This window comes from Zootoca vivipara, chromosome 6 (genome assembly GCF_963506605.1).
Source record: "Zootoca vivipara chromosome 6, rZooViv1.1, whole genome shotgun sequence".
In the NCBI taxonomy this organism is placed as follows: domain Eukaryota; kingdom Metazoa; phylum Chordata; class Lepidosauria; order Squamata; family Lacertidae; genus Zootoca; species Zootoca vivipara.
Genome location: NC_083281.1, coordinates 81,306,345 through 81,324,408, shown reverse-complemented (window position 1 = coordinate 81,324,408; position 18,064 = coordinate 81,306,345). Strand labels below are relative to the sequence as shown.

Here is an 18,064-nt window from a genome sequence, read left to right as displayed (position 1 = left end):
ACAATAATCTGATCGTACCAACAAGGCCAATCCGTACATTTAAAGCACTATTATGCCACTTATTTATTTATTTATTTATTTATTACTTGCTTGCTTGCTTGCTTTTTAAATTCATCCGAGGATTTACAGTAAAAAAAAAAAGAGTAATGGCTTTCCCCAAATAATCCTGGGAGCAGTAACGAAAGTAAGTCATCTGCAGCATAATCAGGAAGCATAACCTGCTATTTTCATTTCATTTCATTATTTTTATACCACCCTTCATCCGAAGATCACAGGGCGGTTCACAAAGATACATATGCATGTAAAAGTATTGTCACTCTACACGATATTAAGTCTATGGTGATTGGCAACACATTCTCGTTCCATATCGAATGGGTCACCCAATAACAAGAATAAAGGTGCATTATTTTTATTAATTTATTTTTGTTTTACAAACCACATTATTCTAATAACAAACCAAAAAAGCAAAGCAGTTTGCAAAAAGAATAAAACAATGAAATTCTCATTTAAAAACAAACCGAAGAATTCAAAACCCTCAAAAATAATTAAAACCAATGATCAGCTGAAAAGCAATTAAAACACATTCCAACATTCCACATGGCTGGATAGAGTTGCCTGAAGAAAAATGTTTTTAGCAGGTGCCGAAAAGGGTACAATGAATCATGTTATGTGTAAGTGCGACTTATATACATAATTTACCTTGGTTCCACAGGTCTTTGGTGAACAGTGTGGCAAATGGATCTGAGCATCCCCTGAGCATGTTTAGATAGTGCCTACTTTGAAACGGCTATATACCCCTAACGATTACTTCTTTAAAAATTGCAAAAGTTCTCAGTATTCAGGAGCATGTGCAGAGAGCAACCCAGTGAAAGCAGCCCAGGTAGCTCCCTCAGAAGGTGGCCTGCCAAAATAAATAAAATACAAGATGCATTTTAATTGTGACGCTCTCCAGTTTTAAAAGGATCAGGGAATGCAGGCATCATAATATCCTCCTCATTAAGCCTATTTAATCCAGAAGTACTGTTTCTTTGATTTGTTTTATCAGATTTCCCACAGAAACTCTGGATTAACTGAGGAAATAGGACAGGATAACATTTTGATGAGGGGCGACATTGGCTGCATCTACACCATATGTTTAAAGCATGCATGAATTTCCCCCAAAGCATCCTAGGAACCGTTAAGGGTGCTGGGAACTAAGCTCTGTGAAGGGTAAATGAAAGTTCCCAGGATGCTTTGGGGGTAAGTCCATGTGTTTTAAATGTGCTTTAAATGTATGATGTGGGTGTGACTGCCATGTAGATGCTACAAAAAAGTTGTGTGCATGATCATTGAATCTACAATAAATTGCTGTGTGGAAGCACCCCAGATGATGAGAAAACACTTATTGCATCAAGAGTTGCAGACATTGGATTTATTTTGTTTTGCCATTATATCCAATAGAGGGCAAAAACAAAGAAAGAGGGCTCTTGGCAAGATGGGGCACAGACACAAAGATAGCATTTTGGCTGCCCTGGAACCCAGTGCTGTTCTCCTGCAGGAAGCAAGCTCCTCTTGTGAATGCTCTGATCTCTCTGCACAGTAGACTCAGGTGTAGATGTGTGTAAATAAAACCATATATCTTAAAGACACTACAGTCTCTGCTGTGCCTTATTTTTCCAAAGGAAACACAAACCCTGGTTAACTGCCAAGACCTCTGGAATCTCGCAACCCTCAGCAGAGATTTGGGTGGCCTATAACAATACTTTAGGAGAGGGCTAAGAAAAAATGACCACGGACAATTTTAAAAGGTGCTTCGTTAGGTTTCTGTGAGATGAAAGGAACTTCCAAATGGCAAGCAATTAGGAAGATGAAATTGAGGATTAAAAGCACTGTCTAAACAATAACATATAATTAAGGAGTTTTATCATTTTTTGTTCTGGAGAGAGAAAGAGAAACTGGATTATTATTCTTGCAATGTTGACGGTGAGGTAAAGGTAAAGGGACCCCTGACCGTTAGGTCCAGTCGCGGACGACTCTGGGGTTGCAGCACTCATCTCGCTTTATTGGCCGAGGGAGCCGGCATACAGCTTCCAGGTCATGTGGCCAGCATGACAAAGCCGCTTCTGGCGAACCAGAACAGCGCAAGGAAACGCTGTTTACCTTCCTGCTGTAGCGGTACCTATTTATCTACTTGCACTTTGACGTGCTTTTGAACTGCTAGGTTGGCAGGAGCTGGGACTGAGCAATGGGAGCTCACCCCGTGGCGGGGATTCGAACCGCCAACCTTCTGATCGGCAAGCCCTAGGCTCTGTGGTTTAGACCACAGCACGACCTGCATCCCAAAATATACACCATCGAAGGGTTGCAACTGCCCTGGACTCTTCAGTCAGTTTATAGCGCTTGGTTCTCTTCTCTCTCTGTGTGCTTTTGTTTCCACTACAGATAATACCATAGAGTTGGAAGGGACCCCAAGGGTCATCTAGCCCAACCCCCTGCAATACAGGTATCAAAAGAACCCTGCTGGATCAAGCCAAGGGCCCAGCCGGTCCAGCATCCGGTTCTCACAGTGGCCACTGAGTCGCATCCTCCATCAATCTGACTGGATCCATCAATCCACCCAAGTTGGTGAAGCTTGTGGCATCTTTCAAACTGCTGGACCAGATCAGCAGGGCAGTCACCCGCCGTCACGCAGAGTTCATTATGCTGCTGGCTTCCTACCCAAGCCAGCTTCTCTCTCCACTCAGCCCTTTGTCTATCCAGCTCTGCTCTGCTTGTTCCAGTCACCAACCTGGTATTTTAATCTCACCAATAATGACAGTATGTTATTAGGCAAACCCGTCTTGCAAATAAAAAAATAAAAAAATGGTTTCAACACCTCTGCTGACTTGTTTTCTCCCGCATGCAAATAAATCACAGTACATTACAGGAACAGCATTCACTCCTCATCCCGAAGAAAGGATCCAGGTGGTGTGGCTGGTTGTGTCTCGGGATGGATGCAATTCACCAAAGCAGAGAAGAAGCTGGGATTTTGACATTTTCTTCTGCGGGAAACTGTTCTGTGTGTGGAGGGCTTTCTGGAATCTCAGGAAGGAATCAGAGTTGAAGGTAAGTGGGCATTTTTTCATATTTCGGAGAAATAATAATAATACGAGGCCAGAAAAGCCTCTTGCCTAGGGCATCTGTAGTCTAGAGGGCATCCCTAAGCTGTAGTTTTAAATGTATGAGTTGCAAGCCCTTTTCTCCTCATTCCACCCAAGTGCTAATTCCATACATGTGAATGGGCGGCTGATATCCAGGGGTTCTAGGGTTGTCGTGTTTTTCTCATTTTTTAAAAAAGTGTGCATGTGTGGAAACAGTGCCCCAGGTTCCCCATTGCAAACTCCTTCCTTCTCGTTCCTTCCAAGTTCTCATTCCATCCAAGTGAATGGGTAGCTAAGTACAGATGCTCCAGCTTTATTGGTTTGTTTGCTTGCTTTTTTAAAAGTGTGTAGGTGTGGATACAGTCTCCCAACTGTCCCATTGTGGGCCTATTCTTCATTCCATCCAAGTGAATGGGTACCTTTTGCTTTGTTTACTTGTATGGAACAAGGTCAAAACGGGGGTGGGTGGGGGTTAATGATTAAATTTCAGTGCTGCTCTCTTGGGAGAGGAAAGGCAATTTCCTTCCCGAGGAGAATTGTTGCTATCCGTCTGTCTCGAGAGACAATGGAGTGTGCCTCCAGGGGTGAAGTCAGAGCACTGATCAGCAGCACTAAAGTGACCTTCCCAGGGTGCAAGCCTGGGCAATGTGTGTGGAGGTCCTGGGCTGCCCAGATGACAAAACCACCCTCTCAGCCTCACTGATGTGGTCCAAAGGAAAGCAGAGCAATAGATTTGGCACCAGCTGGGCTGCAGGAGTTGCCAGAAGGAGGCATACAAGGCACCATACAAGGCACCATACAAGGCACCAGTCTTAAGGACTCCACTCCAGATTTGTGTCGGGTTTCTTCTCCTGCAAGGCAGCAGAGGTTTAGGATCAGAGTTTTCCTTCTCCTAGACGGGATACCTCTCCCCCTCACTTCCCTCTACAGCACATGCAGAAACCACCTTCTTGACCACTGGACTCACTATCGGTCTCGTCGGCTCAATCCTCCAGAGCCTATCTTCTCATGCAAGGGAAACCCCGAAGTCGCCAGCTACCTTCGCTTGGTTTAGCCGGCCAGTTGAAGCCATTCCCAGGGTGTGGCCACTGTCGCATACTGGCAGCTTCTGGGAGCCACAGGTGAGAGCTGACTGCAGGGGGGGGGGACCAAAGGCAGACAAACTATCCCAGAAGGAACACAGTGCGTCCCCTCCCCTAATACCCCATACCCCCTCCCCCAAGAGAGTAAGGTGCAGAAAAATGCCTTGTTGCCTGAGGCTACCAAATATGGCATGCTGAGGTTGCTCCGATATTGTCGGGAGGGCTTTAAAAATAGCTCAGCAGCTTTGGGGTTTGTCTTTAAAAAGCTGAACAATTTTCGAGTTTAATTTTAAAAAGCTCAATAATTTGGGGGTCTTCCTTTAAAAAAAAAGCTCAACAACAACTGTCTAAGTGTCCTGGTTTTTACTTTTTGAAATATGGCACCCCTAATATCTGTGCCTGATGTAATACAGGCTGCCCATTTCCCCTTTGGGGGTGTTTAGGGGGGGTGCCTTATCTTGGGCCCTGTTAGACTCCTACTCCCATCATCCCTTGTCAGCATTATCATTAAATTTATTTCCTGCCCTTCACCTGCAGGTCCCAGGGCAGGCTCCAACAATTAAGAACTGGGTGGGCCCTGAAGACACACCTCTCAGGTGTCAAAAGACAGGGTAAAGAGGTTGTCTTTAGCATTGGCTGAAAGCTGTACAAGGGAAGTGCCAGACAGCGAAGGAATTCCACGGCGTATGGGCTGGCACGGAGAAGGCCCTCTCCTAGACCGCCAGCACCCAGATTTCCGAGAGTGGTAGAACAACAAGAGGACCCCCTCTTCTGTTCTTAACATCCAGAGGGCCTGTCAGGACAGAGGTACCGGTAGTTGCTCAGATATTTGGAGCCTAAGTCATATAGGGTGTTAAACAACAATGTGAGCACCTTGAATTGGGCCTGGAAATGAACTACAATCAGGGGCGATGAGCTGGAAAACAACATTTGTTGGCACAAGAAGCTGCCTGGTATTGAGTCAGCCCCTTGGTCCATCTAGCTACGTATTGTCTACACGGACTGGCAGCAGCTCCCCAGGGTTTCAGGCAGCTCTACCTGGAGATGCCGGGGATTGATCCTGCGACATTTTGTGTGCAAGGCAGCTGCTCTAACCACTGAGCTATGGCCGCTCCCTGACCTACTGCAGTAACGATCTGCCAGTCAACATTGAGAATGGGTGTGTCCCCAGAATTTCACCATTTTCCAGGAAGGATTCGGGCCCATCCCGGAAATTTTGGTTGCCCAATTAAAAGGGATTAAAGCGCTAAGTCGCCTTCGCACAACCAATCCAGATTTTACAAAAAACCACAACAACAACAAAAAAAGCCTTGACATTTTGCTGCTGGGAAAGTGTTGGGGAAACATAATGAAAAGTGTGGGATGAAGATATGATTAAGGCGTAACGGCCCCACAAGCAAATCAGGATGGATGCAAGTTGAATGCTCACTGTTACATATCCACCCTGTAAAGAAATAAAATCAAATCAAATCTTTATTGCATTAGCATATAGCCATAGCAAAATAAAACAATACAAAAATGCCAGAGACAAGCAACAAAACATAATTCAAGGCGATATTGCTGGCGTAATAGCATTTAAATTACCCTAAGACAATGATGCAAAGGTTTAGGTGCCAGCGCCAAAAATCTAATATGCGGATATATGTGAAGCATAAAATAGCCCCAAATAGGCTCGACACATTGAGTTAAAAAATATAAAAGAGAGCATTAAAACAGGTCCAGGCATAGGACACACTACCCTGTCAGGGTAGCCCTGAGTTTCAGAGCCTGTACTATGAAGATTGCCACCCCACGTGAAATTTGGGGATTTGCGTCCACAGTCTTCCTTAGATGTAATGGTGGATGGGATCAAGAGGAGGAGCTTAGATCTTATTGGCTCATAAATGGGGCAGTAGAAAAAGAAATGTATGAAGTCCTCTATTTCATTCATTGTGCATGGGCATAGACGCTGAGTAATAGGGGTCTTAGAGTAAATCCCCTGCAGGAAGGCCGTGGGTATAGAATGGAAACGGGCCATAGTAAAGGCTCTTCACAAATTGGGCTCCGTCAGTTCTATCAAGTAGTTGGCAAGTGATCTTACCACTTTCACTTTAGGAAGCCACGTAGAGAGGCGGGCTGTGGTGGACTGTGCCCGGTCCATGGCCTCGTCCCTTTTAAGAATCCAGACCCGGATTTTATGTTGGTCCCAGGATGACAGCGTGTCGAATTCTGGGAGGGAGTAGCGTGTAATAATAGTCTCCATGCCCTTGGACCATTGGTTGCTATGGGAACAAGTTAAAAAGGCTTGCCTGGCTAATAGGGAACCTGGGACATTTATTAGTTTACAATAAAAACTAATAATTCTAATGTGGGCTCTCGCAACAATGGAGGGGAGGCCCAGTTCTGTTCTTAACTGTGCAGCAACCGAGCCCTTGGGGAGACCCAGTATCTTTCGTGCAAAAGAGTTTTGTAGAATCTCCAACCGTTGTAGAATTTTTAAATTCCACCCCCCAAATTTCAACCCCATGCAGTAACATCGGGAGGACTTTGCTGATAAATGCTTTCTAATTGGTGGAACCAGCTGGCCGCCTTTTGCATAGAAGAATTTCTCCAAGGCTTTGATGGTTCTGCGGGCGGCCAGGATGGTCATATTTAGGTGAGCCGACCAGCTAAGCCCGTGCTGAAAGGTGATACCCAAATATTTGAATGCTGGACAATATTCAATGGGGTGGCTCTCAAAATTCCAGAATAACTTCCGAGTTTTCGTGCCAAAAGTAAGAATTTTGGTTTTAGCGAAATTGATTTTGAGGGAGTTAGTGTCACAGTATGTCATGAGCCCTCTGAGCATGTTGTTTAGGCCCTGCTTGGTTAATGAAAGTATCACCATGTCGTCCGCATCAAGTAGTATGGGGATCTTGAGCTGTTGTAAGGAGGGGGCAGATTGGTTTAGGGCCTTCATAGTTGTAACAATGTCATTGATATAGAAATTGAATAGGAAAGGGGCCAAAAGGCAGCCCTGTTTGACCCCTTTATTCAGAGGGAAAGAATCGGAAAGAGCTCCCAGAGGGCCGAATTTTACTCTGGCCGATATGTCATTATGAATTTCCATTAGAAGGAGGAGGAGTCGTCTCTTATCTATGTTGGCGTAACTAAGCTTCTGCCATAGCCTATCTCTGGGAATGGAGTCAAAAGCGGAGGTCAGGTCCACGAAAGCCGCGTGTAATTTGCAGTTGAACCTGTTTAGGTATTTATCAATCAGAGTAAATAGAACAAGACATTGGCCAGATGTGCTGTGACCTTTACGGAAGCCAGCCTGTTCTGGGTGGAATAGCTTTGTTTCTTCTGCCCACTCGATTAATTTCTCTAGCAAGAATCTAGAGTAAACCTTGTATGTTATGTCCAGCAGGCTAATAGGTCGATAGTTGCGCGGATCTTGTGGGTCCCCCTTTTTATGTATTGGAATGACTGTGCTCTGTTTCCAGTTAGGTGGAATTTTAAGAGTAGCATTAATAGTGGTAAAGAGAGATGCTAAAATAGGGGCCCACCACGTCCGGTTCGATAAGAATACCTCAGGTGGTATCATATCCTCCCCCGGGGATTTACCCCCTGATAGCATGCTAATTTCACCATTTTCCAGGAAGGATTCGGGCCCATCCCGGAAATTTTGGTTGCCCAATTAAAAGGGATTAAAGCGCTAAATCGCCTTCGCACAACCAATCCAGATTTTACAAAACAACAACAAAACAAAACAAAAGCCTTGACATTTTGCTGCTGGGAAAGTGTTGGGGAAACATAATGAAAAGTGTGGGATGAAGATATGATTAAGGCGGTAACGGCCCCACAAGCAAATCAGGATGGATGCAAGTCGAATGCTCACTGTTACATATCCACCCTGTAAAGAAATCAGATGCTCGGCAAAGACCAGGCACGGTCTAACTACTGTGTAAGCCTTTGCTCAAGCAAATGAGGACATTTGCTGGTCACCTGGAGGTACCCCAGATAAGTTACAAGTGCAGAAGTCCTTAGTCTCACCATTGGAAAGTTGGAGTTGAAACATTCTCTCGTCAACAAATAGAAGTTACATCCAGATAGGGATGGAAGGGTCTGTCGATTTCGCTTCCCTCTATTTCTCACTTTTCTAACCTTAAATTCAGTTCTGCAGCAATGTGTGTTTCTCTCTCTCTAATTCCTCCTAAAAATTCTACAGCCATTAATATGAACTTATCCTAACAAACACTTTTTCAGCCTGCAGTTTTGACTAGCATACGGTTCTTTGCACTTCTCCCACGCATAATTTTCTGCCTTTTAAAAATAAGGTGGCCTTTTAGATTTCTGCAGTGGTGCCTCGCTAGACGAATTTAATTCGTTCCACGGGTCTTTTCTTATAACGAAAAATTCGTCTAGTGAATCCCATAGGAATGCATTGAATTTTTTTGGAATTTTTTTTTGCCCATAGGAACACATTAATTGAATTTCAATGCATTCCTATGGGAAACCGCGATTCGCTAGACAATTTTTCATAAAACGAATTCGTCTAGCGAGGCAACCTCCGCTCGAAAAATCCTTTCGTTAAGCGGGAATTTCGTTAAGCAGGGCATTCGTTAAGCGAGGCACCACTGTATTTGTTTTTTTCTTTTATATCTATTTAAGTGCATGTGTTTGCTTACATACTGTTAAGCCGCTTTGAGGTACCTCGGTGAATTAGCAACCAACAAATTTAATAATATTGATACCCTGTCTACTAACCGAAGTTTCCAAAGTGGCTTGCAGTATATTTGCTAAACTGTGGCTCTCCAGAACTTGCAGGACTACAAATCCCACCTTCCCTGGCCATTGGTCAGCTGGCTGGGGCTGGTGGGAGTTGTAGTTCAGCAATGTCCAGAGGCACACAGGCTCCCAACCACAGTTTAACTGCCTGCCTGCATTTAGATGTGATGCTAAACCATGGTTTAGTGCAACCATTTGCCTCTTTGGTGGCCTCCTGATGTTTTGGAGGTGTATACACAATGCATTTGAAGCACATGACTCCTCCCTCCAAAGAATCCTGGGGGCTGTAATTAGAGAGCTACAAGTCCCAGCGCACTTCACAAACCCCTAGTTCCTGGGAATTTTTGCAGGAGCCATGTGTTTTTAAAGCGGTGTGCACTTAGGTCTAGAGCAGCCATCAGTCCTAGCTAGCAAGGGAGCTGTACTCCCTGAGTCTTTAAAATAAGGCAGGGCACAAAAGTGAAGTAAGAAAAAAGGAGAAGGAAAGGGGGGGCTTGGAAGTGTAGAGCTTCAATAAACAGTCCTATAACCTGCATTTACCCTTGCTGAATTGTTTTGTTACCAATAGATCAGGTGTCCCCAAACTAAGGCCCGGGGGCCGGATGCGGCCCAATCGCCTTCTCAATCCGGCCCACGGACAGTCCAGGAATCACCATGTTTTTACATGAGTAGAATGTGTCCTTTCATTTAAAATGCATCTCTGGGTTATTTGTGGAGCCTGCCTGGTGTTTTTACATGAGTAGAATGTGTGCTTTTATTTAAAATGCATCTCTGGGTTATTTGTGGGGCATGGGAATTCGTTCATCCCCCCCCCAATATAGTCCGGCCCCCCACAAGGTCTGAGGGACAGTGGACCGGCCCCCTGCTGAAAAAGTTTGCTGACCCCTGCAATAGATAGATAGTTTTTAAAGCATCAAATGGCATTTCATGCACGATTGCCATTTTTCTGTATCTGAAGGACTGTCACAGGAAAGATGGAGCAAGCTTGTATTGTATGCTGCAGCTCCAGAGGACAGGGCGGGTTCAAATTACAATAAAGGAAATTCAGAGTGAACGTTGAGAAGAACTTATTGGCGGTAAGAGCCACTCAACAGTGGAGCGGATGCCCTGGGAAGGTGATGGGGTCTCCTTCATTGGAGGTTTCTAAACAGAGTTTGGGTGGCTCTGTCAGGGATTCTTTAGCTGTGATTGCTGCATTGCAGCAGGGGGTCAGACTAGATGATCCTTGGGATCATTTCTGACTCTACAATTCTATGATTTATGTGGCTTTCAGCACCAGCATTTTGGCTTTCAGCATCATGAAGTGCTCTGATAAAACGGAAACTATGCTGTTTCCAAGGCGGCAGTTACAGGCAGCTCCCAATTCACGTGTGTCTGATTGGCGTGCAATCACGCACGTGCTCAAGGCACCGAACTCAGAAGTGACCCAGAAATGTCACTAAGTGTCACTAAAAGGGCAGAACGGGGCCGGGCAGAACACTTCCCGTGGGCCAGGCCAATGCACATGGTGGTCCGGAACATAACCCCTTTGCAAAACAAGGATTGTCTGTAAAAAGCATTGAGAATGGACCACTCACAAAAGCTGAAGGAGTGTCTCCACCCCCATCGTTCAGCCAAAACACTGAGGTCCAGATCCGAGGGCCTTCTGGCGGTCCCCTCACTGCGAGTAGTGTGGTTACAGGGAACCTGGCAGAGGGCCTTTTCGGTAGTGGCACCTGCCCTGTGGAACACCCTCCCATCAGAAGTCAAGGAAATAAACAACTACGGTATCTGACTTTCAGAAGACATCTGAAGGCAGCCCAGTGTTTAGGGAAGCTTTTAATGTTTGATGTTTAATTGTGTTTTTAATATTCTGTTGGGAGCCGCCCAGAGTGGCTGGGGAAACCCAGCCAGATGGGCGGGGTATAAATAATAAATTATCATCATCATCATCATCATTCAGTGAAGATAAGCAATGCTGTTGTTATCCTCCAGGCCATGTGGTGCAAATGTGTCCAGTGTGTACATCCAGCAGTTCTCCCTCTTTGCAAACCTTGATAGATCTCTGAGCATCTCTTTAGCAATTACTGACTGTGGTTCTAAGAACTGGAATGTCCAGCCACTGGTTGTTCCACTCCTTCAGTCAAGATTGCAGATTTATGGTTTCTAAAACGTGTGCGTAGGTTGGTTGTTGTTTTACCTACATATTCGATGCAACATCCCTGGGGCTGTTCCCCCCCCCAATGATATAGATCATATTGCAGAGCCTTCAGGTGATGTTCCATTTGATGTCGTATGTTCTAACCATCCTGCCGCTTTTGAAGATAGTTGTCTCCAGGAGATACAAACACGCAGGTGATGACAGTGTTTGGAATTACAAGGATGAGTGTGGGGATTGCTAATAGATGGCTTAACTACAGCTCTCACTAATAGTTTGCATAGATTTGGATTATGCACGGGAATGAAATAACAGCCAGGTTAAAAGGTCTACCACCTCCAGCATCCTGTTCTCACAGTGGCCAACCAGGTGCCCGTGGGAAACCCAAACACAAGAGCGCTCTCCCCACCCCCTTGGTTTCCAGCAACTGGTATTCAGAAGCATTTACTGCCTCCAACCCTGGGCATAGTCATTATGACTAGTAGCCATCTTTTAGTGGGTGGCTGTCACTGCCTCCTATGCAACTGGTCCATAGTTTGTGTGCTGCGGGAAGAAGTAAGAGTACCACTTCATTCTGCCTTGGAGTCCTGTGTTCAGTTCTGAGCACGGCAGTTTAAGAACGATGTCAACAAGCTGGAACATGTGCAGAGGAGGGTGACCAAGATGATCGAGGGCTTGGAAACGAAGCCATATGGTTGAGGGAATTTGGTATGTTTAGCCTGGTAAAGAGGAGACTGGGGAGATATGATAGCCATCTTCAAATATCTCAAGGGCTGTCCCATGGAAGAGGGAACCAGCTTGTTTCCTTCTGCTTTGGAGGGTAGGACTCGAACCCATGGCTTCGAGTTACAAGAAAGGAGATTCCCGATTAAACATCAGGAAGAACCTTCTGCTAGTAAGAGCTGTTCAACAGTGGAACAGTCTCCCTCGGGAGGTTGTGGACTCTCCTTCCTTTGAGGTTTCAAAGCAGAGGTTGAATGAGCACCTGTCATGTATGATTTAGTCTTGCATTGCAGCATGTTGGACTAGATGGCGCTTGGGGTCCCTTCCAATTTTATGTTTCTATGATTCTAAGTACTACACAAATACACACACACTAGGGTCTGGGCTCCTGTTTGCTCCGCTCACCAACACCCCACACCATTCCCTTCCCACCCCATGCAACTGCTAAGCGCGCGTTTCACCTCCCGAACCCCATTTTTTCATGCAAATCCAAGATTCTGATGGGACACTACAAATCCTCCAATGGGAGCTGTGCTTTGACTTCATGCAAATCCAGGTTTGTGATGCGACACTACTAATCCTCCAATGGAGGCTGCATGATGACTGCCTTCCATTCTATGCATATAGGAAGATATAGTACCATCCACATTCCTTCCACAATACTACGTTTCAGGGATGCGGAACTTCAAGAATGGCCTACCAGACACGGTTGGTGAACAGGTCTCACGGGAACATCACCCTGTGGGGTCAGACCAAAGGCCTGTGTCGTCCTAACTCAGCAGTAGCCGAGGAGATGCCTCTGGGAAGCCCACAAGCAGGTTGCAGAAGAAGTATCCAAGAGCCAAAACAAACAAAAGCAAATCTTGCACATCCTGCACTCAACTGCTTGACTTGATCAACCTCATTTATCTTCCTTGTGAAGTCGGTGGAGACATTCAGGAAGGGCTTTGCCATCCTGCCGACCTTCCGGGTGTCTCATTATGAGTGTCATTGCTAGCATTCGCCTCCTTCACTGGCTTTGTGCTGAGTGCCAAAACTCAACCCCACCCATCCATTGCCCACGAGCAAGGAATGACAGGGTAGCAGTGGTGGGGATGGGGAGGAGGGCATTTCCTGAATGCTTTCCGAAGAATTGGTTTTATCCGCCTGTCTCTTTAAGACTCGCCAACATGCTGGTGAGGGCACATGGCTGGCAACATGTGGCAGCCTTGTTAAAACATCTCCAATGGCTGCCCATCAACTACTAGATCAAGGGAAGTAATAGTACCACTGTATTCCGCTCTGGTCAGACCTCACCTGGAGTACTGTGTCCAGTTCTGGGCACCACAGTTCAAGAAGGATACTGACAAGCTGGAACGTGTCCAGAGGAGGGCAACCAAAATGATCAAAGGCCTGGAAACAATGCCTTATGAGGGTCGGCTTAGGGAGCTGGGTATGTTTAGCCTGGAGAAGAGAAGGTGAAAGGTTGTTTTCTGCTGTTCCAGAGAAGCGGACACGGAGCAATGGATTCAAGCTACAAGAAAGAAGATTCCACCTAAACATTAGGAAGAACTTCCTGACAGTAAGAGCTGTTCGACAGTGGAATTTGCTGCCAAGGAGTGTGGTGGAGTCTCCAAAGACCTTCTTTGAAGGTCTTTAAGCGGAGGCTTGACAGCCATCTGTCAGGAATGCTTTGATGGTGTTTCCTGCTTGGCAGGGGGTTGGACTGGGTGGCCCTTGTGGTCTCTTCCAACTCTATGATTCTATGATTCTACTGAGCCACGTTCCGAGTCCTTGTATTAATTTACAAAGCCCAGAACAACTTAGGTCCAGGGTACCTTAGGGACTGCCCAAACCTTTATATCCCAGCTCAATCACTGAGATCATCTTCAAGAGCTTCTCTGGTTGGCCCCCCGGGTTGGTTTGACATCAACACAAAACTAACCTTTTATGTGCCATCAGCTCAGTATTGTGGAATACTCTTCCACCAGAGATTCAGCAGGGACCTCCTGGGCTAACTTCCAAATGTTTGCCGAGAACTTTTGGATGCCACCAGGCTTTCCCAGACAATGAAGAAATGCATATTCTTTAACAGTTAGTGGGCGATCTGTGACTCTAATTTTTTACTTGATTTTTATTGCATATATAAATAATTATAAATGGTTTTGATTTTTTTTAAATTTAATGTATCACATAGCTACTTACAATGGCAAAGGCAGGTAGAGAGTGCCGAATGTTTTGTGGCCCAGAGGGGGTGACTGAGAAATGAGAGGATGGTATCTGTGTTTTGAAGGAGTACAACAGGTGTGGCCAAACTTGGCCCTCCAGATGTTTTGGGACTACAATTCCCATCATGCCTGAGCAGCGGTCCTGCTAGCTAGGGAAGATGGGAGTTGTAGTCCCAAAACATCTGGAGGACCAAGTTTCGCCATGCCTGGAGTACAAAAAAACAAAGCCATTTAGGGACAGAAACATTTTTTTGGGGGGGAGGAAACCCCTGTCCCAAATCCCAGCACATTGCGGATTGAACATTCCCAGCTACATTGGAATACCAGTTGAACGTTGAGGCAGGGCAGAAAATGTGTGTGGAGGGAGATTAGATTGAAGTGTTGGGAGGAAATGATTGGACAGAACCTGTCAGGGTTTGTTGTGACTACTCTTGAGTAACGACCGTCCACATGCTTGTCTTTCAGACGTTTTTATTGGTGCACATTATTTACAGTGTAACGGATTGCTCATTTCATGTCTACCCGCTCGAGTCAGATTCCTGCACTAAACTCTTCCGTGTTTTTGACCAGCATAAAAGCCTCGGAACTGAGAAGCGCCTCCCTTTCCTTCTCTTTCTCAGTTCCGGCGTGGGAGGTACTGGTCTTCTGTCTGCCCTACTCCTGCCCACTCTTTCCGCCTCTCTCTCTTCCTGCCTATGGAGCAGGGGCTCTCTAGTGCTGCCAGAGCCCTGGCACTCCTTCTCCGCTTCCTGACACCTCTTCAGACCCCTCGCTCTCATGACTGCTAGGAGACGGGCTGCTTCTGATGAAGGGGGGGTTCCTCTGTAAACCCTCCCCCTTACAGAACCCTAAACAGGAACACTTCTTTTTGTTTTGTTGGCATCCGTCTGTCTCAGGAGACAGTGGAGGAGTGCACCTTTGTGGGTAAAGTCAAACTGTTGGAAGGTTGCAACGCCTGCTGTGGCTGTAGAGCCCTAGGCTGGTGAGTCATGTTTTGTTGCAGATGGGGCAGATGAAGGCATCTGGTTGTGCTGCTGCAGGGGCGCCATGCCTTTTCCGACAGCAGTCCTTCCTCCTCTGGTCCCTGCTATGGATGCACAAACTGGCTGCCTCTCTCCAGGCATTGCGGTCATCTGCAAGGGATTCCCACACAGCAGAGTCGATGTCGCTGGCCTTCATGTCAATGTTTGCAAACATCTTTGTAGTGCAGAGTTGGTCTGCCAATGGGCCTGGTGCCTGAAGCCAGCTCCCTGTAGATCATGTCCTTGGGGATCCTGCCATCTTCCGTTGGACATGACAAAGCCAATGTAGACATTGCTGAGACAGAAGTGTGACCACGCTGGGAATGTGGGCCTGGGAGAGCACATCTTGGTTTGAAACTCTGCCCTGCCGTGTGATACCCAAAACCTTCCTGACACAGCTTGTTTAGCTAGAGTAAACAAGGAGAATACGTATTTTCCGCCCAATGGGCCATTTTGACACCACCTTCAGCTCATGCCTTACTATACTGCTGGGATTCACCAATCCAAACAATCTGGCCAGCTGACAGGGCAAAACAATTCCCTGCTGCTTTGCCTGCGTTCTCTGCCAACTTGAGATACAGAGGCCATGTGTCATTTCCAGTCTCGTGCGCTTGCGCAATCCCTGGCTGCTGCTTTTTCATGCGTGTGTCTTGGAGAACCTGCTGTTTCATCATCCAGGCCCAGAACTGGCTCTCTCCTTTGCAGGAAGAACTCAGCTCACCAAGGACAGTTGCAGAAGGAGGAAAAGGCGAGGTGGCTCAGTTGGGCAATGCAGTGCCTGAAAGGTGCAAGACAGTACCTGAGGTGGCCTTTGGGATTGTGGTGTCACTGGAAGGCAGAAAGTTGCTGCAAGGCATGGAAGACCTCTCTAGATTTCGGCCACGTGTTTCCCCTTGGGGGCTCTTTGTCCACAAACGTTGACGTTTGAAGCTGCTGCTGCTCAAATCTTCAAGCTCTTCCAAAGAGCATCAGTTTTTATTTTCCTGGCTATTTATCTGGGTCAAAGCCATAATCCAATTGACTGTCTGTCATGAGTCATTTCTGATTTCCCCCTTTTTGAGCCTGAACTTTCTGCCCACTTCTTTTTCCATTCGCACACAGGGGAGAATACCTTCTTTGGCCAATGAGGAAATAAAGATGTTTATGAGAGCAGAGAACCAAGGCTTGATAGGCAGAAGTCTTGCAGTAATTTGGCATACATAAAACATACACATACCCCTTCCTGAACTATCTGAAATGTTTCCTTTCCTGAAGAAAGGAAAGATCTGAAATCCAGTTGCTAGAAATTCCAAGAGGGGATATAGCGTCCTTGTGCTTGAATCCAGCTTGCGTGCTTCCCACAGGCCTCTGGTTGGCCACTGTGAGAAGAGGGTGCTGGGCCTGATCCTGCAGGGCTCTCAGTACGTTTTTATGGGTACAGCCCAGGGCACTGGTAAAGATAAAATATCCTCCATCCTGTCTTTCAGAGCTGAGCTAGTTCAGTTCTAAGGTTGCCACCTTTCGTGCATAATACAGGGTTGTCCCGTATTTCAATGTAAAATGCTACATCTTGTATTGATACGGTTTTGTCCTGTATTTCAGGTCCTCTCTCTCTCTTTCTGTGTGTGTGTGTGTGTGTGTGTGTGCGCGCGCGCACCAAGTTAGGTATCCTCTCCAAATGCATGTGTGTGAAAGGGTGTGTGAAAGGTCACATATTTAAGCTCTGGGTAGCCAAGCACAGATTGATATACAAATGTGTGTGTGTGTGTGTGTGCACGTGTGTGACAAATTCCAGAGGGGACATCCTGTTAGGCTGCAATAGATTGCAATGGATTGCTTTGAAGTCACGTAAGAACCATATAAAAAGAACAACAACCACCCACCCACCCCTCCTCCCTGTCCTGTATTTTGCCAGAGCAAAGGTGGCAACCCTATTCAGTTCCTCCAGTGTCCTTTGCAGTCTTTTATGTAGAATGTAACATACATAAATTTGCATAAACTGGGAGCATCATGTGCAAAGAGCAGCTGTGGAATCGGAAAGCATTACCCGATTTGGGTTGCAAATCTGGAGAAACTCTTTCAAGGGAGGGGCAGCGGGTTTAATGGCAGCATGTAAATTTCACTAGCACCAAAAAAAAAAAAAGCTCACTTTCTGGACTTTCTGCAAAGTTGGGTGTAAAGCTTGTCAGTTTCACTGCTGCTCTAACGTGGCCTTTGTACCGACATCCTTGAGTTTGTGCAAGATCTGACACATCCCGCAGGTTCCATGCCGTCCTTGTAACCCAGCCTGTAACTCAGCCTAAGCAAATGCAACTAAAGCAGCCACTTATGACTTCCCTGTTTACCCCTAACATCTCTTCCCTCCCATGCTTCTGGAGAAAGAGCTGTAGCTCACAAGTAGAGCATCTGCTTTGCATGCACAAGGTCCCAGGTTCAATCCTTAGCTTAGCTGATTCCTTACATTCCACCTCAATCGCTGAGACCCTTGGACGGGACACTTCTGGTGGTTCCCTGTGCCCTGGAGGCTCAGTCACCCTTCACTAGGGAGCCTTTAGTGTGGCAGTCCATGCCCTCTGGAACTCCCTACCACTGGAGGTTTGGCAGGAATCATCCCTCCTTCCAGTCATCTTTTGAAAACTGCATTACTCGGACAGGTCTTTGCAATGTGAATTTCTCACCAGTATTTACTGATGTTTGTGGATGGTTTTGATTTGCTTCATGGTTTCAGCCTGGAGCAATTTTTTTAAAAAAATTCTTCCAGTAGCACCTTAGAGACCAACTAAGTTTGTTATTAGCATGAGCTTTCATGTGCATGCACACTTCTTCAGATACACATACACACAAAAGCTCAAACCAATGACAAACTTAGTTGGTCTCTAAGGTGCTACTGGAAGGAATTTTTTTATTTTGTTTCGACTACGGCAGACCTGTAACTACCTACCTGTAACTAGTCTGGGGCAGTGTCTGTAGCGAGCATGCAAATGGGCAGGCTCTGTAGAACCGAACCAAGCCCATGTCAGGTCAATAAGTCATTTCTCCCAGCCCCAGT

General features: G+C 46.1%; 1 protein-coding gene across 1 annotated transcript in view; it reads left to right on the top strand.

Moving 5' to 3' along the window:
- Positions 1 to 2,923: 2,923 nt before the first annotated feature.
- SCNN1D (sodium channel epithelial 1 subunit delta) overlaps positions 2,924 to 18,064 on the top strand; it is a 64,635-nt gene continuing 49,494 nt past the window's right edge. Inside the window, exon 1 of the mRNA XM_035120046.2 lies at positions 2,924 to 3,084. The gene's annotated coding sequence lies outside the window, so the exon portion shown is untranslated. The remainder of the gene's footprint in view (positions 3,085 to 18,064) is intronic.